Source organism: Pristiophorus japonicus, chromosome 12 (assembly GCF_044704955.1).
Source record: "Pristiophorus japonicus isolate sPriJap1 chromosome 12, sPriJap1.hap1, whole genome shotgun sequence".
In the NCBI taxonomy this organism is placed as follows: Eukaryota; Metazoa; Chordata; class Chondrichthyes; family Pristiophoridae; genus Pristiophorus; species Pristiophorus japonicus.
The window spans coordinates 77,422,321-77,447,564 of NC_091988.1; the positions used below are offsets into that span (position 1 = coordinate 77,422,321).

General features: G+C 47.0%; 1 protein-coding gene across 1 annotated transcript in view; it reads left to right on the forward strand.

Annotated features, from left to right (window-relative positions):
- The first annotated feature begins 1,422 nt into the window (after nt 1-1,422).
- LOC139277349 (plexin-A1-like) overlaps nt 1,423-25,244 on the forward strand; it is a 633,908-nt gene continuing 610,086 nt past the window's right edge. The window contains exon 1 of the mRNA XM_070895706.1: nt 1,423-1,469. The gene's annotated coding sequence lies outside the window, so the exon portion shown is untranslated. The remainder of the gene's footprint in view (nt 1,470-25,244) is intronic.

Genomic DNA, 25,244 nt, shown 5'->3' on the forward strand with positions numbered 1-25,244 from the left:
TCGTCCAAGCAGCGGTTCTGCTGTCATCCCCGCCAATGAACCAGCACCTGAGGAACTCCGCGGCCAGGCGGCTTGGAGTCAGAAGGGAAAGGGGAAGGGGGAGAGGTGGGGAGGAGAAGCGTGGGGCGGGGTGGGGGGGGGAGGAAGGAAAGTGAGGTGCATGGTTACAGGTGTTATCTTGGTCATATTTTTATGTTGTTGGTGCTATTTTGTTGGGAGGTTTGGGGGGAGGGGGCTATCTTGTTGGTTTGCATTTGTGTTCTGTGTTGTTGGAAATGTTGACCATTTGATCTAAATGTTATAAATTTGTTGGGGGGTGGGGTGGGGTGTTTTTTATACTTAAACTTTAACTGTCACCAAGGTGATGCACGCTATTGATGTATGAGCTGCAGACAGAGCAGTGTTGCAGCTTTGTAAATACCAGCAATGTTATTTCAAGCAAAGCGCTCATTTATGAGCTGCTGACATAAAAGTCTTGCAGCTATGTAGCCTCCGCAGGCCTTTTCACGCGGTCTACAGGGGGGCGGGGGCATGGTTTCAGCGTCAGCCTGATTGTCTAGCCCGAGGTCAGCGACCACCTCCTCGTCCTCCTTTTCCTCTTTCTTCTGAGGTCGACTGGCAATCCCTTCTGGCAATTCTTGTCCCCTCCTGATAGGCAAGTTGTGCAGCATGGAGCACATCACCACGAATTGAGCTACCTGCTCAGGGTAGCTTGCCTCCTGAGTGGTCCAGGCATCTAAAGCGCTGCTTAAGCACTCCAATGGTTTTCTCAACGATATTGCGTGTGGCTCTGTGCTTCTCATTGCATTGCTTCTCGGCTTCTGTCTGGGTGTTGCGCAGGGAGGTCATCAGCCAGTTGGCGAGGCCATATCCTTTGTCACCAAGCATCAACATTGACCTTGTGGCTGACTGGTAAACATGTCAGATACAGTGTTCTCACGCAGGATCTGAGCATCATGGATGCTGCCCGGAAATTTGGTATTCACTGCCATAATAATTTGCTGGTGGTCGACAATAAGTTGCACATTCAGGGAGTGGAATCCCTTTCGGTTCCGAAAAACCTCTGCATCCTAAAAAAATGCCTGCATGGCGATGTGCGTACAGTCTATTGCTCCCTGCACCTTGGGGAAGTTAACAATTTGGTCGAATCCTAGAGCCCTCTCAGTCTGTGTCTCCCTGGTCATAGGGAAGCTTATAAAGTCCATCCTGCATGCGTAAAGGGCTTCATTGACCTGTCGAATGCAGCAATGTGTGGCATGCTGAGATATAGCGTGAATGTCGCCAGCTGAGGCCTGAAAGGAACCCGACACGTAGAACGAAAGTGCTGCAGTGACCTTGACCTCGACAGACAGTGCGGTCCTGATGGTGCTGACAGGCTGCAGATCTCCCCTGATGAGCTGGCATATCTCACTGATAACCTCTTTGTGGAAGCGCAGTCTCCTAAGGCACATGTTATCGAACAATTTCAGGTAAGACCCCTTCTCCCTGTAAGTGCGTGGGGTGTAAGGTCTCGTCCTCCTCAGCAGTCTGGCACGTCTTAGATTGACCACATAATGCTTTTGAATATACCTTTGGCCATCTCTAGTCTGCAGCATGTGCAGAGTCAACAAGTCAGGCTGAGAAATGACAGGCCCCATTACAATAACTATCAGTATTATACCTATTGTTCACAAACAATAATTTTTCCCACTAAGGTACCTAAATTAAATTCCAATCATCCACAGTATGATAAGATGTTTGTTCAGATGTTTAAATCACCTTAAAAGAACTCCAGAGTACCTCAAAACTCCCCAGAAATTGAAGCAGCCTTTTAAATGAAGCGACCTGCGATTTACAAAATGGCGTCCATACCGCCATTGATATTCAGGTGAGAGCAACATTTTCACAGCGGTTTTTTCGGCGATAATTATTTTCGGCGATATGTGTGCGAGGTGCTGAAAGTAACGCTCAGCGATATTTTGGGAGTTAGTTTCACCAATTCTGATCTTTACGCCAAAAAAAAGTGGACAGGCAGTATTACTATTTCTCGGCGTTAAGTACATGCTGAAAGTTACGCTGGGCAATAAGTAATCGATACATGGGCGTTAATTTCCATTTTGTGCCTAAATAGTCATATATATGGATGTTATACCTCATCTCAGTGTTAAAATGGACATTAAGTGGGCGGTATCGATGCAAAAAAAGTGGAAAATCTAGCCCCATATGTTTTAATCAGATCACCTCTCATTCTTCTAAACTCTCGGGAATATAGGCCGAGCCGAAAGCATTAAACTTAGTGTGCGAATGTGTCGGCAGCCGCAGCATTGAGACTCGGCTAAAAGCACATCATTATCATATAATCTTCTAGCACAGAAGGAGGCCTTTCGGCCCATTGTGCCTGTACCAACTCTTTGCAAGAGCTGCTGATTAATCCCACTTCCCCTGCTCTTTCCCCATTGCCCTGCTGATTTTTCCCCTTCAAGTCTTTATCCAACTTCCCTTTTTGAAACTTACCATTGACTCTGCTTCCACCGCCCGTTCAGGCAGCAACATTCCAAATTGTAAGAACTCGCTGTGCAAAAAATTGTTTCGTCATGGTTCTCTTGCCAATCTCCTTAAATCATAAAATCTTACAGCACAGCTGGAGGCCACTCGGCCCCTCATGCCGGCGCCGGCTCTTTGAAGGAGCTGTTCCCATTTAGTCCCACATCCCAGCCTTTTCCCCGTGACCCTGCACATCAATCCTCTTCAAGCACGTGTCCAATTGCCATTTGGAAGTTCCCATGGAATCTGATTCCACCACCCTTTCAGGTAGAGCGTTCCAGATTAGCGTGACGCATTCTTATATAATGGAGTCAGCTAAGCCAGAAGTGTCTGAGCTTTCGGTCTTCATGGGTCACACAGGTCACCACTGGAGTCTGGGGAGTTACAAAGCCAAGTTTGAACCCACCTTTCAGTTATTTTGCAGGTGTCTCACGTTGTGGACACTAAGCCATCTTGGTGTTGTGATTTAGGATTTGTCTGCCAGTCAGGAATCAGCGCAAAGAACCAGCCCCTTCCACATCTCCAGGCTCGCAACAACCAAACGGAACACACCAGCAAGTAAGAAATCTAAGGGCAGGCAGGACTGTAGTTGCTGCTGCTCAAGGTATTAGGGCAGATCAAAGAGGGAGGTTTTTAGGAGCATCTTAAAGGAGGAAAAATGGAGAGGCGGAGCGGTTTAGGGAGGGAATTCCAGAGCTCAGGGCCCAAGCAGCTGAACGCACGGCCGCCATTGCGATTATTATCAGGGATGCTCAACAGGCCAGAATTGAAGGAGAGCAGAGATCTCGGAGGGTTGTAAGGCCGGAGGAGATTACAGAGCTATGGAGAAGGGATGAGGCCATGGAGGAATTTGAAAACACAGATGACAATTTTAAAATTGAGCTGTTGCTTAACCAAGAGCCAATTTGCGCACAGCAAGCTCCCACAAACAGCAATGCGACAGTGACCAGATAATTCTGTTTTTTAGTGATGTTAATTGAGGGATAAATATTGGCCCGGGCACTGGGGGTGACTCCCCTGCTCTTCTTCGAAATAGTGGCCATGGGATCTTCTACATTCACCTGAGAGAGCATTCGGGGCAACAATTTATCATCATCATAGGCAGTCCCTCGTATCGAGGATGACTTGCTTCCAAGCCAAAAAGGAATGAGTTCACAGTTGTTTCAATGAAAGACCTAATATTCCAGATCCCGAACTACATCCTGAAGGGTGGAAGATGCCTGTGCGTGGATTTTTTTAATGTGTGGTGACCGTTGCACACCAGCCATCACACGGGCTTGACAGAGCTAGGTCTTGGTCCAGTGGCAAGGATTACCCAAGAAGACTGGAGACCATCTCTGCTGCACGGACCTAGTCGCAGTGTGGGCTGGCCAGTGCTGCCCCTGGGCCCTCGCCTCTTCTGGGCCGCAGACTCACGCCTCTCCTGGGCCCCAGTCACTTCCTTCTACAAACTTTTGCCGCTCCTTCGCCCTTTCTTCTGTGCCTGCCCGGACTGCAATCAGCGACCTGGCTTCGCAGCCATCGCCTTTATGTTGCATGCGTCTCACGATTCCATCCATCCTGATAATGGGTTGATACCAGCTGCTTAAACATTGGCTACTGTTTCCCAGATTGGCCGGCACAATTTTAAGCGCTTTGGTGGTGGGTTATTCAAGTCTTGGTGAATGGGAAGGTCGGTGTTGCTGCTGGTTGTTCCCATCTCACGGAGCACGGTGGCATCACGGCGAATGGCAGGTGGGGCAATGTGGGGCAGCACCGGGAGACACTCAGTTGGAGAGGCCTTGAGCCACGATTTAACGTCTCATTCAAAAGACGGCACCTCTGACAGTGCAGCGCTCGCTTAGTACTGCACTGGGAGTGTCAGCCTAGATCTTTGTGCTCAAGTCGCTGGAGTGTGACTCAGGGGCAAGGGAGTCCTTCTGACTCAGAGGCAAGGATGCATTGTGCTACGGCTGACAGTTGGGCCGATCGGCCTGTTTCTGTGCTGCAGGCTCCATGTAATTCACTCCTTTGATCAGATAAAACACTCATTTAGCAGAAATGGTCATTTGTCGGGTACATACTTTGACTGCCACGCGATTGTGAAGGGTTTGCTTTGTAAAGTTTTGGCAGAGGTGATAGAACGCGGCAGATAAGCACCTCATTCTTTAAACATGCTGGCCTTATCAAATTCATGTTTTGTGCAATAATCAGATTGAAGCAGTGTCGTCCCTTATTCCTCGCTCCATTGTGATGATGTTGTAACGAGCTGAAATCTCCTTTAACTGTTTACAGAGACAGACAATAGTGTTTGACGGATAGTCCTCCTACTGTAATCTGATGGAAAATTAGATAAAACACTAAATGCATGAGTCTCTTAATATCCCAGGAGAATGGATGATCTTCCTCAAGTATGGATCTGCTGCACAGCAGCAGCTTCCTACTCACACACCAGCCGCTGGCTCAGAGTTGAGGCAGTGAAATGAACAGGAGAGTTCGCAACAGATAGTTCCTTCGGCGAAATGTTTGTGCTCGCTGAGGTGAGGGATGTCAGCACTCGGGGGAACGGAACGCTGGCCAATATCAGGCGTCCAGTGTCAACCACAACAAATTGCAATTATATAGCGCCTTTCATGAACACCAGATGTCTCAAAGCGCTTTACAGCCAATGAAATACTGTTGTAATGTGGGAAATGCAGCAGCCAGTTTGCGAACAGCGAGCTCCCACAAACAGCAACAAGATAATGACCAGATAATCTGTTATAGTGATGTTGATTGAGGGATAAATATTTCCCAGGACACCGGGAATAACTCCCCTGCTCTTCTTCAAAATAGTGCCATGGGATCTTTTACGTCCACCTGAGAGAGCAGATGGGGCCTCGGTTTAAAGTCTCATCCGAAAAACGGCATCTCCAACAGTGCAGCGCTCCCTCAGCACTGCACTGGGAGTATCAGCCTCGATTTTTTTATGTGCTCAAGCTCCTGGAGTGGGATTTGAACCAGCAACCTTGTGATGCAGAGGCAAGGGTGCTGCCCACTAAGCCACAGTTGACTGTCTAGGAGCAGTCAGGGCCAGCGGGATCTGGCGTGTGAAGAAAAGCGGACTGAATAACGTTACATCTTATTTTAAAATCTCTTCGAAGAAAAAAAGTTTTTTTTAATATATCAAACGCTGCGGTGAGAAGCATAAGAGAGAACCAAGTGCAGACCAGATGTTATGCTTCTGAACACTTCAGAGGGAGGCTGACTCTTGTCTTGTGCCATGTTTGAATGCGGTACTAGTGCAGGATAGTAAAACAATTTATGCTTGAACAGTATAAAACATTAGTTAGGCCATAGCTGGAGTACTGCGTGTAGTTCTGGTCACCACATTACAGGAAAGATGTAATTGCACAGGAGAGGGTACAGAGAAGATTTACAAGGATGTTGCCTGGATTGGAGAATTTTAGGTATGAGGAAAAATTAGATAGGCTGGGTTTGTTTTCTTTGGAACAGAGGAGGTTGAGTGGAGATCTTATTGAGGTGTGTAAAATTATGAGGGGCCTAGATAGAGTGGATAGGACAGACCTAGTTCCCTGAGCAGAGGGGTCAACAACCAGGGGACACAGAATTAAAGTAATCGGTAGGAGGTTTAGAGGGGATTTGAGAGGAAATGTTTTTACCCAGAGGTTTGTGGATTCTGGAACTCACTGCCTGAAAGGGTGGTAGAGGCAGAAACCCTCACCACATTTAAAAAGTACTTGGATATGCACTTGAAGTGCTGTAACCTACAGGGCTACGTACTGAGAGCTGGAAAGTGGGATTAGGCTGGAAAGCTCTTTGTCGGCCGGCACGGACACGATGGGCCGAAATGGCCTCCTTCCATGCTGTATATTTCTATGATTCTATTTTAATTTGAGTTAGTTGAAATTCCAACAAACAATTTTTGAGGCAACGAGTCAGTGTTCAGTGGGAGACAGATGTCTCTCAGTGTGAGAGAAGCGTGGAATCTGAGGGCCGTGTTACTTACCTGTGCCCCCACACCCTCACCCCTCTCCCCTCCCTACCCCAGTTAGTAAGGATGAAGATTTCTTGCTCTAATATCCTGTGTATGGACAGGACTATAAGAACATGAGAAATAGGAGCAGGAGTAGGCCATACGGCTCCTCGAGCCTGCTCCACCATTCAATAAGATCATGGCTGATCATTGACCTCAACACTTTCCCACCGATCCCCATATCCCTTGATTCCCCGAGAGTCCTTGAATATACGTAACGGCAGCATCCACAGCCCTTTGGGGCAGAGAATTTCAAAGATTCACAACCCTCTGAGTGAAGAAACTCCTCCTCATCTCAGTCTTAAATGTCCGACCCCTTATCCTGAGTGTGCCCGTGGTTCTAGACTCTCCAGCCCGGGGAATCAATCTCTCAGTATCTACCCTGTCAAGCCCCCTCAGAATCTTACATGTTTCAATGAGATCACCTCTCATTCTTCTAAACACCAGAGAGTATCTACTCAATCTCTCCTCATAGGACAACCCTCTCATCTCAGGACCATAACACCGATACCCCGTCCCATCCAATTCTCACAGTCTATGGAATGCTAAAGCCATATCTTGGCCTTATTATTTCATCACTGCTGCTTGAGAAACCAGAGACCCATTTAGTTTAGACTGACTTTGTGTTTTATACTGGAAGCCTCTGTGGGTGTGAGGGCAATGCGTTGTCGTGGCGATACCGTAGAAATGTGGTTTCTTTGGAAGCCATCTTCTTTCCACTCCAATTAAAGAAAGAACTTGCATTTCTACAGTGTCTTTCATTACTTTAGGACATCCCAAACCACTTTACAACCAATTACATATTTTTGAAGTACCAGTACGTTCACCTGAGAGAGCAGGCGGGGCCTCGGTTTAACGTCTCATCCGAAAGACGGCACCTCCGACAGTGCAGCACTCCCTCAGCACTGCACTGGGAGTGTCAACTTAGATTTTTATGCTTGAGTCTCTGGCGTGGGGCTCGAACCCATAACTTCCTGACTCAGAGGTGTGAGATTCCTACTCACTAAGCCACGGCTAACAGCCTGTGCCTTCAAATATTGTGGTGCAGAAGCAACGTGGAACAGACAGAACCGAGTGCAACATACGTGAGACGTAGCCTCAACTCTTTGCTCGGAGGTGGGCAAAGATTGGCCTTAGCTTTGAGTTCTGAAATTGCTTTGCTGGAGGTGAAAATTGAGCAAGAGCTTCCATAATCCACAGTCAATAGAAAACTGGACTGTCCACTTCAGAACCAGACAGCTGTCACCTGTACCTTTGGCCCATCATCTCTCAGGTGTCGGGCATGGCTCCATCAGTCAGCCGACCTCTTAATCAGAAGGTTGTGAGTTCAATCCTCATTCCAGAGACTTGAGCACCAAGTCCAGGTTGATGCTCCAGTGCAGTACGGTTAAATCGAGGCCCCATCTTCCCTCTCGGGTGGACGTAAAAGATCCCATGGCACTATTTCGAAGAAGTGCAGGTGAATTATTCCCCTCCCCCTGCACTGTGTCCACACCAACATCACTAAAAGGAAACAGATTATTTGGCCATCATCTCACTGCTGTTGGTAGGACCATGCTGCGCGCAAATTGACTGCTGCATTTTCTACATTGCAGCAGTGTCTACACTTCAAATGTACTTCGTTGGTTGTAAAGCGCTTTGGAATGTTCTGAGGCCGTGAAAGACGCTATATAAATGCAAAAGTAAAATACTGCGGATACTGGAAATCTGAAATAAAAACAGAAAATGCTGGAAACACTCAGCAGGTCAGGCTGCATCTGTGCAGAGAGAAACAGAGTTAATGTCTCAGGTCGATTAACTTTCATCAGAACTGGAAAAAGCTAGAGATATAAAAAGAAAAAGAAAGATTTAGATAGCGCCGTTCGACAGCCGATTTGCGCACAGCGAGCTCTCACAAATAGCACTGTGATAATGACCAGATAATCTATTTTTTTGTTACATTGATTGAGGGATAAATATTGGCCCCAGGACACCTCCCCTGCTCTTCTTTGAAATAGTGCCATGGGAGTTTTTAAGTCTACCTGAGAGAGCAGACAGGGCCTCAGTTTAATGTTGCACCTGAAAAACAGCACCTCTGACAGTGCAGCACTCCCTCAGCATTGCACTGGGAGTGTTAGCCAAGATTTTTATGTTCAAATCTCTGGAATGGGATTTGAACCCACAACCTTTTGACTCATAGGCAAGAGTGCTACCCACTGAGCCACAGCTGACACTATAACAGGTATCTCAGTGAAAGGTCTTTCTTTCTCCCTTTTCCCTGGGAGGTGCTGATGGTGCAGCCACCTCTGGCCAGTTGACGCACGATTCCTGGAAGCTGGTTCAGTGTGGCACAGATGGAGGCATGGTGTGGCTTGTGTGATGGGCGTTTCGGTTTATTGGGCCAAAGAGGGATGGTCATACTCTCAGAAGCAAAACCAAACAATCTTTGGTCTGTGCGTCTGTGGTGGGTGCTGGGGAAGGCTATGATAAGAGGATTGTTCGACCTTCAAGCCAACCCAAGGACATGCTCGCACAGCCTCCATGACTGGATGCCTGATAAATCCTTTCTCCTTGGAGGGGCAGGGGCTGGGCTAAACACATGATAATTTGCAGTCTTCTTGTCCCTTTATGGCTAAAGGCCTTGGGCTGGATTTTTTGGTCTTATGCTGCCCCTGTTAGCATCCCAGAAGGGCGGCAATGGCGACGGTAAGCAATTCCGGGTGGGCAGCCAGCTTCCAGCGCCCCGCCAGCACATTCGGTGCCGGTATCGAGCAGTACCGCCCGGAAGAGGCGAACCAGTGTGTAACGCCCCCAGTTGCAATACTGGCTCAGTTTTTGGCTCCCGCCCGACTCCTGGGACCACCTGTGTAAAAGCGGGCAGTCTGAGCTGTAGCAGCTGCAGTGTGGTAAGTAATGTCCACCTCAGGTAAGTGTGATTGTTTTTTCTTTTATTTTTTTGTGATTTATGTTCTGGTGGCGTGGACTGTGCATTGGGAATGTTTTTGGTGTTTTTTCATGTTTCCTTTTCCCTCCAGACGTCTCTCAGAGCGCTCCCGGGCCGGCTGTTTAGCTCGGGATTTTCACATGCTCAGCCGGCCTAGCGCCCCAAGAGAGGTGTGCAACGCCTCCCTTAGCACTCTGCCCCACACTCAGGGCCCAGCTGATTAATTTTGCTAACTGAGGCGCAAACTGTTTCTGGGCGCAAACTTAACCGCCCCACCCCCATTACCGCCCCAAGATGATCAGAACTGAAAATCCAGCCCAACTTGCTCTTACTGGCTTTACAGCACAAGAGCACAGGGCAATCGATAATGATGGCTTCTGCCCATCCAGGCCAAGCCACGCTGAGAAGGCTTTAATTATTCAGTTCTTCCATCCCTCCCCTGGAGGTACTTCCTCTGTCAGGGGTACATCCCGACCGGTACCAGCAGCCTTGCTGTTTTTATTTTTAATTAATTCTCAGGACATTGTTAGCAAGGCCAGCATTTATTGTCCAGCCCTAATTGCCCTTGAGAAGGTGGTGGTCAGCCGCCTTCTTGAACCGCTGCAGTCCCGTGTGGTAAAGATGCTCCCACAGTGCTGTTAGCGAGGGAGTTCCAAGATTTTGACCCAGCAAAGGTGAAGGAACGGCCAATATATGCCCAAGTTAAGCTGGCGTGTGCCTTGGAAGGGGAATTTGGAGGTGGTGGTGTTCCTATGCACCTGCTGCCCTTGTCCTTCTAGGTGGTGGAGGTCGTAGGTTTGGGAGGTGCTGCCACAGGAGACTTGGCGAGTGCATCTTGTACACACTGCAGCCACGGTGCGCCGGTGGTGGAGGGAATGATATGTAAGATGGGGCTTGGGCAGCCGATCCTGGATGGTGTCGAGCTTCTTGAGTGCTTTTGCAGCTGCACCCATCAGGACAAGTATTCCATCAGACTCCTGATTTGTGCCTTAAGGTAGTAGAGGGATCTTTGAGGAGTCAGGAGGTGAGCCACTCGTGACACAATCCCTCACCCAATTGGCACGTGTACTTGTGTGAACCTCGACAGTAAATGCCAGCAGACTATTCAACTGTGGAGACAACGACTGTACCCATGTGAAAACACAGGCACCCTTCAGCAGGAGTCGCTAGGTAGGAATCCCTGTCTGATTACTGCCCTCTCCCAGCTTGGTGGCATTTCGTCTCAACAGTAGCGTTTCACCACCAGAGTGTCTATTGTGACCCCTGTGTCAGCCAATGAGTTGGAGGCGGGGGAGGTACTTACAGCAGGACTCACAGCGAACAGTCTATTTTACAACATACAAAGACTGTTTACTCGGCAAACATAGTCTATTTAAACAGCGCACTACAGCCATCAGTCTACAGTGTTTATTTAAACAGCAAACAGTCTACAGAGTCTATTTAAATAGTGCAATCCAGCAAACAGTCTACAGAGTCTAGTTAAACAGCACACTCCAGCAAATGATCTACAGAGTCTACTTAAACAACGCACTATAGCAAACAGTCTACAGAGTCTATTTAAAGAGCCTCTATGAAATACAGCAAACAGTCTACAGAGTCTATTTAAACAGAGCCTCTATGAACTACAGCAAACTCATGACCAAAACTACAGCAAAGTCTCCCGATAAAAGCTGGGTTATTTCTCCAACAGCAATATGCAGTGAGTGGAGGATGGTTACATCACACAAATCCCAGTCACTTTCACCAGGCATGATTGACAGGGAGAATTTTCCAGTCCTTGCCATTCTGGCCGCCGGGAATCATGGTGTCACAACTTCCACACAGCTCCAGCCTGACCAGGAAATGAATCTTCAACAACTGACTGGCTTCATCCTGTTCCTGTCTCAATGGCGAGAATACCATCCCGCTCTGTGTGTCAATAATGGCATTATGGCATTCTTGGAGATATTCGGAAATGAATTAACTGGAATCTCCCGATTACTGATGTCATTATAAAAAGTCATCAGTGCTCTTTTTCTTTCTTAAATTATGAAGGAACTAATCTCCTTGGGTTTTCTGGATCTTTTTAAGATAATGTCCTTTTGGTTTCAGTCTGGGGGACAGTGATTAGTGAGCATTTACTTTAGAAATGAGGGGATTTAAATGCATTAAAAGATGATTTGAAAGAGCCGCCTGAAACAGTGGTGAAAGAAAATGAAATGAATTATTTTTCTTCAAAATAATAATTCTCTGAAGGTATTTGCGAATGATGTTTTGCTTCTATCCTTCTCGCTCGCTACCTCTTTATCTTTCCAGCTATTTCGTGGTCGCATAATCCTGACCTTGAGGTGTAGTCTGTCTGCTTACTAACTTGACTTGACTATTCCAATGCACTCCTGGCTGGCCTCCCACATTCTACCCTACGTAAACTAGAGGTGATCAAAAACTCGGCTGCCCGTGTCCTAACTCGCACCAAGTCCCGCTCACCCATCACCCCTGTGCTCGCTGACCTACATTGGCACCCAGTTAAGCAGCGCCTCAATTTCAAAATTCTCATCCTTGTTTTTAACATTCTTCATGGCCTCGCCCCTCCCTATCTCTGTGACCTTCGTCAGCCCCACAACCCCCCCCGAGATATCTGCGTCCTCTAAATTCTGCCCTCTTGACCATACCTGATTATAATCGCTCAATCATTGGTGGCCGTGCCTTCTGCTGCCTAGGCCTCAAACTCTGGAACTCCCTGTCTAAACCTCTCCGTCTCTCTACCTCTCTTTCTTCCTTCAAGACGCTCCCTAAAACTTACTTCTGTGAACAAGCTTTTGGTCACCTGCGTTAATTTCTACGTATGTGGCTTGGTGTGAAATTTTTTATCTCATAATACTCCTGTGGTGTGCCTTGGGATGTTTCATTATGTTAAAGGCGCTATATAAATGCAAGTTGTTTTTGTTGTTAACCTCATACCAGCGCGCTGTGATTTAGCCCCTGCCACATTGACACAATGCACTGGCTGCACACAGCACTCCAGAAACCTGGGTGAATAATCTAGTGAATCTGAGTTCAGTTCCCACTATGGCACTTTGCAAAATTTGAATTCAGTTTTTCTTTTTAAGTATCCTATCGGTAAAAATGCCCATGAAGCTGTTGGATTGTCGTAAGAACCTAACTGGTTCACTCATGTCCCTTAGGGAAGGCAATCGGCTGTCTTTACCCAATGTAATGTTCGCACCTGTGAGGATGCTCAAAGGTTTGTTGAGCTGGTGTGTTGTGAGTGGCTTAGCCAGTCACGTGATGTTCACAAGACTCAATAAAACCCCAGCCAGTTGAGTTCGGGGGATTCATGATGAGGCAGGTGGTTGTGAGCCTGGTGGCTGAGCTACAATACGCGGACGACGCTTGCGTCTGCGCACATTCAGAGGCTGAACTCCAGGTCATCGTCAACATCTTCACCGAGGCGTACAAAAGCATGGGCCTGACTCTAAACATCCGTAAGACAAAGGTCCTCCACCAACCTGACCCCGCCGCATAGCACTGCCCCCCGTCATCAAGATACACAACGCAGCCCTGGACAACATGGACCACTTTCCATACCTCGGGAGCCTATTATCAACAAGGGCAGACATCGACGACAAGGTTCAACACCGCCTCCAGTGCGCCAGCGCAGCCTTCGGCTGCCTGAGGAAGAGAGTGTTCGAAGATCAGGCCCTCAAATCTGGTACCAAGCTTATGGTCTACAGGGCTGCAGTGATACTCGCCCTCCTGTATGGCTCAGAGACATGGACCATATACTGTAGACACCTCAAATCGCTGGAGAAATACCACCAACAATGCCTCCGCAAGATCCTGCAAATCCCCTGGGAGGACAGACGCACCAACGTAAGTGTTCTCGATCAGGCCAACATCCCCAGCATCGAAGCATTGACCACACTCGACCAGCTCCGTTGGGCGGGCCACATTATCCGCATGCCGGACACAAGACTCCCAAAGCAAGCGTTCTACTCAGAACTCCTACACGGCAAGCTTGCCCCAGGTGGGCAGAGGAAACGTTTCCAGGACACCCTCAAGGCCTCCTTGATAAAGTGTAACATCCTCATTGACACCTGGGAGTCCCTGGCCAAAGACCGCCCTAAGTGGGGGAAGAGCATTCGGTGGGGGCGCTGAGCCCCTCGAGTCTCGCCGCCGAGAGCATGCACAAAGCAAGCGTAGGCAGCTGAAGGAGGGTGCGGCAAACCAGGCTCCCCACCCACCCTTTCCTTCAACGACTGTCTGTCCCACCTGTGACAGAGACTGTAATTCCCGTATTTGACTGTACAGTCACCTGAGAACTTACTTTTGGAGTGGTAGCAAGTCTTCCTCGATTTCGAGGGACTGCCTATGATGATGATGATGATGGGTGAACTGGTAATGTGCAGTGTGATTGTTAAACCTTTGCTAATAAGCCAACGAGGTTTTAATAGCAATGTGTTACTATGAATTCTTAAGCAAAGAACCCATGAAGAAAATAGATTACACCCCATCTGGGCCTATATGTGACTCCAGTCCCATAACAATATGGTGGACTTTTAACTGCCCTCTGAAGTAGCCTAGCAATGCCGCTCAAGGGCAACTAGGGATGGGCAATAAATGCTGGCCTTGCCAATGATACCCATGTCCCGAGAATGAATTAAACAAAAGAGATCTGTATCAATCAGAAACCGACTTCATCGCTGCCTGCGAGTTTACTTGTGGGAAGTTGTGGGAAGTTGCATATTGCGGGACAAGTGGTAACTCTGAACATTGGTGAGATTTGATGAAGGATGATGCACTGTCCTAAATCTAATGGTATGTTTTGAAACTCTAATTGTTTTTTTTGAAGAAGTTACAAAGTTGGTGGACGAGGGAAGCCCAGTAGACATTGTTTGCTTAGATTTCGAAATAGCTTTTGACAAATTATCGCGTTAGAGGTTTCTCTGTAAGATTGGAGCCTCTGGTATTAGTGAAAATATATTGAATTTGATTCAGAACTGGCTGGCAGGACACAGGCAAATAGATGGATTTAGATCTGTTTGGAGACCGGTCACCTGTCCTGCAGGGATCAGTGTTGGGACCGTTGCTTTTTACTATTTTTATTAATGATCTGGATTTTGAGGTTGGGGTATAATTTGCAAATTTGCAGATGATACCAAGATCTGTGTGAGTGTTCGAACTAGAAGATGGTCGTCTGTTTCAGGCAGATCTTAATGTGTTGGGAGACTGGGCTCATGACTGAAAAATGATGTATAACTTAAATAAGTGCAGTGTTTTAAGAAGATAAGAAATCGGAGCAGGAGAAGGCCATACGGCCCCTCAAGCCTGCTCCGCCATTTAATACGATCATGGCTGATCCGATCATGGACTCAGGTCCACTTCCCTGCCCGCTCTCCATAACCCCTTATTCCCTTATCGTTTAAGAAACTATCTATTTCTGTCTTAAATTTATTCAATGTCCCGGCTTCCACAACTCTCTGATGCAGTGAATTCCACAGATTTACAACCCTCTGAGAGAAGAAATTTCTCCTCATCTCAGTTCTAAATGGGTGGCCCCTTATTCTAAGATTATGCCCTCTAGTTCTAGTATAGCATACACCTTGTCAAGCCCCCTCATAATCTTATACGTTTCGATATGATCACTTCTCATTCTTCTGAATTCCAAAGAGTAGAGGCCCAACCTACTCAACATTTCCTCTTAAGTCAACCCCCTCATCTCTGGAATCAACCTTGTGAACCTTCTCTGAACTGCCTCCAATGCAAGTATATCCTTTCGTAAATATGAAAACCAAACTTTACGCAGTATTCCAGGTGTGGCCTCATCAATACCCTGTACAACTGTAGCAAGACTTCCCTGCTTTTATACTCCATCCCCATTGCAATAAAGACCAAGATTCCATTGGCCTTTCTGATCACTTGCTGTAGCTGCATACTAATCTTTTGTGTTTCATGCACAAATACCCCCAGATCCCGCGGTACTGCAGCACTTTGCAATCTTTCTCCATTTAAATAATAACTTGCTCTTTGATTTTTTTCTGCCAAAGTGCATGACCTCACACTTTCCAACATTATACTCCATCTGCCAAATTTTTGCCCACTCACTTAGCCTGTCTATGACCTTTTGCAGATTTTGTGTGTCCTCCTCACACATTGCTTTTCCTCCCATCTTTGTATCGTCTGCAAACTTGGCTATGTTACACTCAGTCCCTTCCTCCAAGTCATCAATATAGATTGTAAAAGTTGGGGTCCCAGCACTGATCCCTGTGGCACCCCACTGGTTACTGATTGCCAACCCGAGAATGACCCATTTATCCCTACTCTCTGTTTTCTGTTCATTAGCCAATCCTCTATCCATGCTAATATATTACCCCAAACGCCGTGATCTTTTATCTTGTGCAGTAGTAACCTTTTATGTGGCACCTTGTCAAATGCCTTCTGGAAATAAAAATACAGCACATCCACTGGTTCCCATTATCTACTCTGTTCGTTAAATCCTCAAAGAATTCTAGCAATTTTGTCAAACATGACTTCCCCTTCATAAATGACCGAATTTTGCTTTTCCAAATGTCCTGCTACTGCTTCTTTAATAATGGACTCCAACATTTTCCCAACCACAGATGTTAGGCTAACTGGTCTATAGTTTCTCGCTTTTCGACTGCCTCCTTTTTTAAATAGGGGCGTTACATTTGCAGTTTTTCAATCTGCTGAGACCTCCCCAGAATCCAGGGAATTTTGGTAAATTACAACCAATGCATCCACAATCCCTGCCGCCACTTCTCTTAAGACCCTCGGATGTAAGCCATCAGGTCCAGGGGATATATCCACCTTTAGTCGCATTATCTTACTGAATACCACCTCCTTAGTGATTGTGTTAAGTTCCTCCCCCCCCATAGCCCCTAACGATGCACTGCTGGAATATTATTAGTATCCTCTACCGTTAAGACTGATACAAAATATTTATTCAGAGTTTCTGCCATCTCCATGTTCTCCATTACTAATTCCCCGGTCTCATCCTCCAAGGGACCAACATTTACTCTAGCCACTCTTTTCCTTTTTATATGCGCATAGAAACTCTTGCCATCTGTTTTTATATTTTGTGCTAGTTTACTTTCATAGTCCATCTTCTCTTTCTTAATCATTTTTTTGGTCATTCTTTGTTGGCTTTTAAATGCTTCCCAATCTTCTGTCCTCCCACTAGTTTTGGCCACATTGTATGCCCTTGTTTTTAATTCGATACCGTCCTTTATTTCTTTAGTTAGCCACAGACGGCTATCTTTTCTCTAACGCTCTTTCCTCCTCACTGGAATATATTTTTCTTGAGAGTTGTGAAATATCTCCTTAAATGTACACCATTGTTCATCAACCGTCCTACACTTTAATCTATTTCCCCAGTCCACTTTAGCCAACTCAGCCCTCATACCTTCATAGTCTCCTTTATTTATGCTTAGTATACTAGTTAGAGATCCAACTTTCTCACCCTCCATCTGAATTTGGAATTCAATCGTGCTATGATCACTCATTCCAAGGGGATCCTTTACTAGGAGATTGTTTATTAATCCTGTCTCATTACACAGGACCAGATCTAACATAGCCTGCCAAAAGATGGCACCTCTAACAGTGCAGCACTCTCTCAGCACTGCTCTGGAGTGTCAACCTAGATTTATGTGCTCCAATTCCTGGGACTTGAACCCACAACCTTCTGACTCAGAGGTAAGTGTGCTGCCCACTGAGCCACAGCTGACATTCATCTGTCCTTTTGTGACTCGGTGTCGAAAAAGTTTTTAGAACATAAGAACATAAGAAATAGGAGCAGGAGTGGGCCATTTGGCCCCTCAAACCTGCTCCGCCATTCAATAACATAATGGCTGATCTGATCTTGGCCTCAACTCCACTTCCCTGCCTGTGCCTCATAATCCTTGACTTCCCTATCGTTCAAAAATCTGTCTATTTCCACCTTAAATACATTCAGTGACCCAGCCTCAACAGCTCTCTGGGGTAGAGAATTCGACAGATTCACGACTCTCTGAAATTCCTCCTCATTTCCGTTTTAAATGTGTGACCCCTTATTCTGAAACTATGCCCCCTAGTTCTAGATTCTCCCACAAGGGGAAACATCCTCTCTGCATCTACCCTGTCAGGCCTCCTCGGAATCTTATACGTTTTAATAAGATCACCTCTCATTCTTCTAAACTCCAATGAGTATTGGCCCAACCTGCTCAACTTTTCTTCATAAGATAACCCCTTCATCTCAGGAATCAACCTCGTGAACCATCTTTGATCTGCCTCCTTAAATAAGGAGACCAACACGGTACGCAGTACTCCAAGTGTGGTCTCACCAATGCCCTGCACAGTTGTAGCAAGACTTCCCTACTTTTATACTCCATCCATTTATATTTTATCGATATCGCTCTTGTTAAGCGCCTTGGGATGTCTTGCTGCATTAAATGCGCTATATAAATGTAAGTTTTTGTTGTACATGACCAGGCTGTGTTTGATGCTGACATCTTGGTGCCCTTAAAGGGGGAGGTGTCCTAATCCCATGGTTCAAAATTGATGGGAACGAAAGGGGAATTGGGTGTTCCACAGAATTCCAGGATATTTCATTAACTTCTCCTGTGAAAATTCTCAGAAAATTTCCAGAAAATTCCTAACTTTCTCTGAACAGTGTTAGTCTCCTCCTGTCCCACGAGTTGCACTTGCTGATAAAACCTTTCATTTAAAGTGCAGTTTGCGCAGCTCCGTCAAGACTAGATCCCCTCTGGGGAGGTACAAGGAGCAGGGAGAAGTGGGGGAGAGAAGAGGTCTTGGGGTGGCGAAGTTAGTGTGTGGGGCAGAGTGGATGTGTTGGGGAGAAGGGAGTGTGTGAGGGAGAAGGGGGTTTGTGAGGGAGAAGGGGGATGTGGGGGACAAGTGGGTGTGTAGGGGAGAAGGGTTTGGGAAGGGGGGAGAAGGGGGTGTGTCGGGGAGAGTGGTATGTGTGGGGGATAAGGGGGTGTGTTGGGGAGAAGGGGGCATGTGGGGGAGAAGAGGATTTGTAAGGGAGAAGTGTGTGTGGGGCAGGAGGTGGGGTTGGGAGTAAACGGGGGTGTGGACGGGAAGAGGTTGTGTGGGGGAGAAGGGAGTTAATGCGGGAGAAGTGAGGGTGTGGGGGAGAAGGGGTTGAGTGGGGGAGAAGGGGGTGTGTCATGGAGACGACAGGAGCCCTTCCTTTCCATCTCATGTGACACAGGAAAATACTTCTAATTCAGTTGACCTGATCAAACAGCCGTTCATTTACTCAGGTAATTGTGCCCTGTGTCAGATAGCTCATTGAGTACGTGGTGCCCTTGTAAAATCCAGAGAACCAGGCAAGCCATGCATGATAGATCTATAGTGCTGATCAATTCTTACCGCTGAGCTGTGGGTCTACATTTGTGACATGTTTGTGTTCGGTCCGAAACAGTGTTTAGCCTTCTGGTTGCAGTCCACCCATAGAATCATTGAAGTTTACAGCACAGAAGGAAGCCATTTGGACCATCGTGTCTGTGCCAGCCAACAAAGAGCCATCCAGACTAATCCCACTATCCAGCTCTAGGTCCGTAGCCTCGTAGGTCAAGTGCATATCCAAGTACTTTTTAAAAGTGATGAGTGTTTCTGCCTCTACCACCCTTTCAGGCAGTGAGTTCCAGACCCCCACCACTCTCTGGGTGAAAAAACTTTTCCTCAACTACCCTCTAATCTTTCTACCAACTACTTTAAATCTATGCCCCCTGTTTAATGACCCCTCTGCTAAAGGAAATAGGTCCTTCCTATCCACTCTATCTAGGCCCCTCATAATTTTATACACCTCAATAAGGAGGAGAAACTTCTTTACTCAGAGGTTGGTGAATCTTTGGAATTCTCTACCACAGAGGGCTGTGGAGTTTATCCAAGACAGAGATTGATAGATTTTTGGATATTAAGGGAATCAAGGGATATGGGGATAGTGCAGGAAAGTGGAGTTGAGGTAGAAGATCAACCACGATCTTGTTGAATGGCTGAGCAGGCTCGAGGGGCCGAATGGCCTGCTCCTGCTCATAATTCTTATGTTCTTATATGTTCTTATGTTCTCCCCTCAGCCTCCTCTGTCCCAGTCGGTGTGCCTGGAGGCAGGGTGAGGCTGGCTGCGATGCCTTCCATGGTCGACCATCTCTGTCTCGGCTCACCCGTGAAAAAATGGGCACTGCAGCTGGGAGCCTGACAGCAAGTGGAGAACTGCAGCTCAGAGGCGAGAGTGCTACCCACTGAGCTACAGCTGATAGGGTAAATAAGGAGAAATTCTTTCCACTGGCGGGGGGGGGGGCGATAACCAGGGGGCACAGATTTAAGGTATTCGGCAAAGGAACCAGAGGGACGATGAGGAGAATTTTGTTTTACGCAGTGTGTTGTGATGATCTGAAATGCACTGCCTGAAAGAGTGTTAGAAGCAGATTCAATAGTGACTTTCACAAGGCAATTAGATAAAGACTTGAAAAGGAAAAATTAGCAGGGCTGTGAGGAAAGTGGGGCTAATTGGATAGCTCTTTCAAAGAGCCGGCACAGACACGATAGGCCGATTGGCCTCCTCCTTTGCTGTGCAATTCTATGAAAGGGGGCCAGTAATCCCAAACAAGTCTGTCCCTTTTTCTGGGGGGGGGGCGGCGGGGGGGCATGTTCATCCCTCCAATCACATTTATTTAATTTAAAAGGGACGCAAAGTAAAACCCATTTGACCGAATTCTCCAAAAAAGGTGATCGGAATTAGCCTCTCCTCCAGCGACTGTAGCTAACAGCTTATTATAAAATGTAAATGTGGCATTCATGTATTCTTAAATATTTGTTCCAATTTATTGCTTGGAACCCAGCCACATCTGTTAGCGATTGTGTCCTTTTTAAATCTAACTCGTTCTGCGCAACAAAAGGTCAATTAAGCCAAAGGAAACAATTATTTCTTCACCTCCCCTCTTCCCCCCACTCTTTGATTTCGCTCTTGTTGGGTTCATTGTCGGAGGCCGCAAAGCTGGTTTCTGCAGCTCGTTTAATCTTGACATGTCCAGAAATCCCATTACCATTTCTGAAGGAAGTATTTGAAAGAACAAAATTGAATATTGGTGCAGAGATGATAAGAGGAGCTGTCTTGTACGATGAGCAATTTGCAGGCAATTTCTCCATAGTTTTTACACGCATAATGGTTGTAATCTTCCAGGGAAATGTGAGGAGAATGGGGAATGTCTTGCTTTTGTCAGTGGGAGCTGGTCTCGGTCGGTTTTCAGACCCACATTGTTTGGAGTCTAATTCAGTTACAATTATGTGTCAAATGTTATATTTTTACACCGCACAAGGAGGTGTGGCCTTTCCTTCACGACACATGTCAATCAACATGATATCTTGATGACGGACACCGCCAAGTGTCTTTCCTCCTCCTCTTGCAAAGATCACAAGGACGAGGAGGTAGGCCATTCTACCCATCTAACTCATCGTGCCGTAGAAACTTACAATACTCCACCAATGCCTTAAATTCTTCCGACAACGTTGACTCCTTGCCTCCCTTCATCAATGTGGCCAGTTGTCACATAAAGGAGGATAGAGCTTGCATTTCTATCCCCCCTTTCACAACCTAAGCCCGTCTCAAAGCGCTTTACAGCCAATTAAGTACTTCTGAAGTGTAGTCACTGTTGTACTGTGGGAAACGTGGCAGCCAGTTTGCGCACAGCAAGCTCCCACAAACAACAATGAGAAAATGACCAGATGCTTTTTTTTGTGATGTTGGTTGAGGGATAAATATTGGCCCAGGACACCGGGGATAACTCCCCTGCTCTTCAAAATAGTGCCGTGGGATCTTTTACTACCTCCCGAGAGGGCAGACGGGGCCTCGGTTTAATGTCTCATCCAAAAGACAGCACTTTTGTATTTGGTCGAGTTGTTGCGAGGACCAGCTTCCTTATCCTAACGGTGGAATCATAGACCCACAAAAAACAATCAGTCAATAATTTGCCTTAGTGAGAAGGCAGAGGAGATTTACTAGAATGGCACGGGGGATGTGAGACTGGAGAACCTGGGATTGTTTTCCTTAGAGCAGAGAAGGTAAAGGGGAGACTTAATAGAGCTGTTGAAAATCGTGAAGGGCTTATTAGAGTTTCCAGTGACAGGAGGGTCGGTCATCAGAGGATGCAGATTTAAGATAATTGGCAAAAGAACCAGAGGGGGAGATAAAGAGTTTTTCTGTACGCTGCGAGTTGTGATCTGGAACACGCTGCCTGAAAGGCTGGAGGCAGCAGATTCAATAGTAACTTTCAAATGGGAATTGGATAAATACTTAAAAAGGAAAAATGTGCAGGGCTACGGGGAACAAGCAGGGTGGGGAGTGGGACTAATTGGATAGCTCTTTCAAAGAGCTAGCACAGGCTCGAAGGCCACTTTGGCCTCCTTCTGTGCCGCCTGATTCCATGATATGGGAGGAAAGTAAGTGAGGGGAGCTGGTGCATGGAGGTCACGCTCTGTGACGCAGCCGACAGAAGGGTCAATGCCCAGGTAAAACCACCTTCAGAACTCCACACTTCAGTATGTACAAATAAAATCACAGCCAAAATATACTTCAGAAAGTCAGTACAAAACAATTTTGGGAGATTAGTGTATAATAGGACACAATGTAGAGATGGAAACCCTTTCAAAATAAAATGCAGGCATACAATGGGTGAAGGTTTTCAACATAACATACGGCTTTGAAATACCTGACATTTTAATGACAACACTGGGAACCAATTTGCAACAGATTTCTTTTGTTGGTGGGATAATGTAATGCCACACTGTGTGTGTAGAGTTTCCTGTCTGACAAGTTTTCCCAGCTTCGGCTGAACGGTCTGATGCTCTGTTGATACTGTACAGCGCTTCAAGCATAAGCCTTTCGGAATCTTCTGCCAATTTGGGATCTGGTTACAATGCGGGGCCAGAATCAACAGAGAGCCGCAGATGGCTGCACGGAACGAGTGTTTCACCCTGAGTCCGGGGGTGGTTACAGCGCATGACCTCCCACCTCCAACCACGCCGTGCCCCCACGCTCCCGGCATTGGTCGCTCGACATGTCCATCCTCACGGCACCCTGCCTTCCCACACCGATTGGACAGCCAGTAGACTCTCCGTTAGCCGATTGGATGATTCCTGAGGATAGATTGAGTAGTGATTGGGCCTATACTCCCTGGAGTTTAGAAGAATGAGAGGTGATCTCACTGAAACATATAAGATTCTGAGGGGGATTGACAGTATTGTGTTCCTAACACAGATGAGGCTGCACATAGGGAGGTTAAAGTAACAGTGACCTCAGTCTTTAATAAGACACTCCAGAGTGAGGAACAGGCCTTAGGAGCTGGCTTATATACAGGGCTCCCAAGGGATGCTGGGATCCCTTGGGACTTCAGGGGATGAGCTCCCTGGTGGCGGAACATGGGAGTGCATGCTTTACAGATACACAACAGACAGGGTAGATGCTGAGAAGTTGTTTCTCCTGGTTGGAGAGTCTAGAACTAGGGGCATAGTCTCAGGATATGGGGTCAGCCTTTTAAGACTGAGATGAGGAGGAGTTTCTTCACTCAGAGGGTGGTGAATCTCTGGAATTCGCTACCCCAGAGGGCTGTGGATGCTCAAGTCGTTGAGTATATTCGGGTGTGATGGAGTGTATATGTTGTGATACACAAGATATTGCAATTGTGTGGGACAGGCTCGATGTACCAGATGGTCTTTACCTGTCCGTCATTGTTCGTATGTTTGTTTGTTCATATGTTCAATGCCGAATTTTGGACTCGAAGGGAATCGAGGGATTTTGGAGATCGAGTGGAAAAGTGGAGTTGAGGTTGAACATCAGCCATGATCTTATTGAATGGTGGAGCAGGCTTGAGGGGCCTTATGGACTACTCCTGCTCCTAATTCTTATGTTCTTAATTCCTGAAGACTCCGCAACAATCCTGAAGGATTGGCAACCCTACCTCTGGCTGCTGAATCTTTCCCATTGACCAGGGAAGAGTGACTGGTAGACACTCCAACAGAGTTCAGTGGGCAACCACGGCTGATTCTTGGCTCGCAGGTGAGAGGGTCATTTCTACTTCTCCTAGAAGAGCAGGGACATCTCCCCGGCGTCCTGGGGCCAGCATCAATCCCTCAAGCAACACCTAAAAAAGACAGATTGTCTGCCCATGATCTCATTGCTGTTTGTGGGAGCTTACTGGGCACAAATTGGCTGCCGCATTTCCTACATTACAACACTGGCAGGGAATAAGTCACCGGCTGTGAGGCATTTTGGGACATCTCGAGGTCATGAAAGGCGCTATAGAAATGCAAGTTCTTTCTTTCCTTTTACTGGCCACATTCTGGCTCAGCTGGGAATCAATCCTACAATGCTCTGGCCTGTGTTGTCCCTGCCCTACGGCAGGCTGTTGAGTACATCGTCGCTGATGAGTACAGTCTGAACACGACCCAACGCTAATTACTTTACGGCGGGACTGTGTGATATATTCTTACTACATCAGTAACAAACAGACTCCACAAGATGGCTCTTAACACAGAAACCTATCATCATGTGACTTTGCCACATGATCCTTTATTATTTACATCAGTAGTTGCAGTACATCAGTAGTCCACGAGGTGGAGCAGTAGTCCATTAGGGGGAGCTCTATTACAACCGGGAAATTCCTCAAAGGCGGGGTGGTGGGGTTCACGCGACTATCCACCGTAACTTCGGCCGAATCCCCATTTACGCCTCTATTTGGGGCTTCCGTCATTCTGGGGTTCCTGATCGGGAGAACCCCCTAAAGGGAGTTTCCACAGTGTTTCCGATGCTTCAGCCGTGGCTCAGCGGTTAACGCCCTTGCCGCTGCATCAGAAAGTCATGGGTTCAAACTGGACTCCTGAGACTTGAGATCGCAACAACACTTGGGGATGCGTCCCCGGTGTCAGGTGCCCTGCCCTGGAGGACAGTGGTCAATTGTTGGGTTGTTTACCACAGCTTGACAGATTCTGGGGTTATTTCTTCTGATGCCGCTCTTAAGCTGCCAGATTTGTTGAATTCACTTCACGACTAGGCACGGTGAAATTGAAACCCTGCTTTGCTAGTTCACTGCACTACTGTAGCCAACAGACCCAGCCTGTGGTGTCGGCCATGACTCAGTTGGTAAGCACTTCCGCCTCTGAGTCAGAAGGTTGTGGGTTCAAGTCCTAGTCCAGGGACTTGAGCACAAAAATCTAGGCCGACACTCCAGTGCTGTCGGAGGTGCCGTCTTTGGATGGGACGTTAACCCGAGGCCCGTCTGCTCTCTCAGGTGGACGTAAAAGATCCCATCGCACTATTTTGAAGAGCAGTGGCATTATCCCTGATGTTCTGGCCAATATTTATCCCTCAATCAACATAACAAAACAGTTTATCTGGTCATTATCACATTGCTGTTTGTGGGAGCTTGCTGTGCGCAAATTGGCTGCCACGTTTCCCAATTTACAGCAGTGACTACACTCCAAAAGTACTTTATTGGCTGTAAAGCGCTTTGAGATGTCCGGTGGTCATGAAAGGTGCTATATAAATGCAAGTCTTTCTTTTCTTTAACATAGTAAAATGTCCCAAGGCGCTTCACAGGAGCTGAATCAGACAAAAAATTGACAGCAAGCCATATAAAGAGATCTTAGGACAGGGGACCAAAAGCTGGGTCAAAGAGGTAGGTTTTAGAAGAGTGTCTTAAAGGAGGAAAGAGAGAGTTAGAGAGGCGGAGTGGTTTAGGGAGGAATTCCAGAGCTTCGGGCCCAGGCGGCTGAAGGCACGGCTGC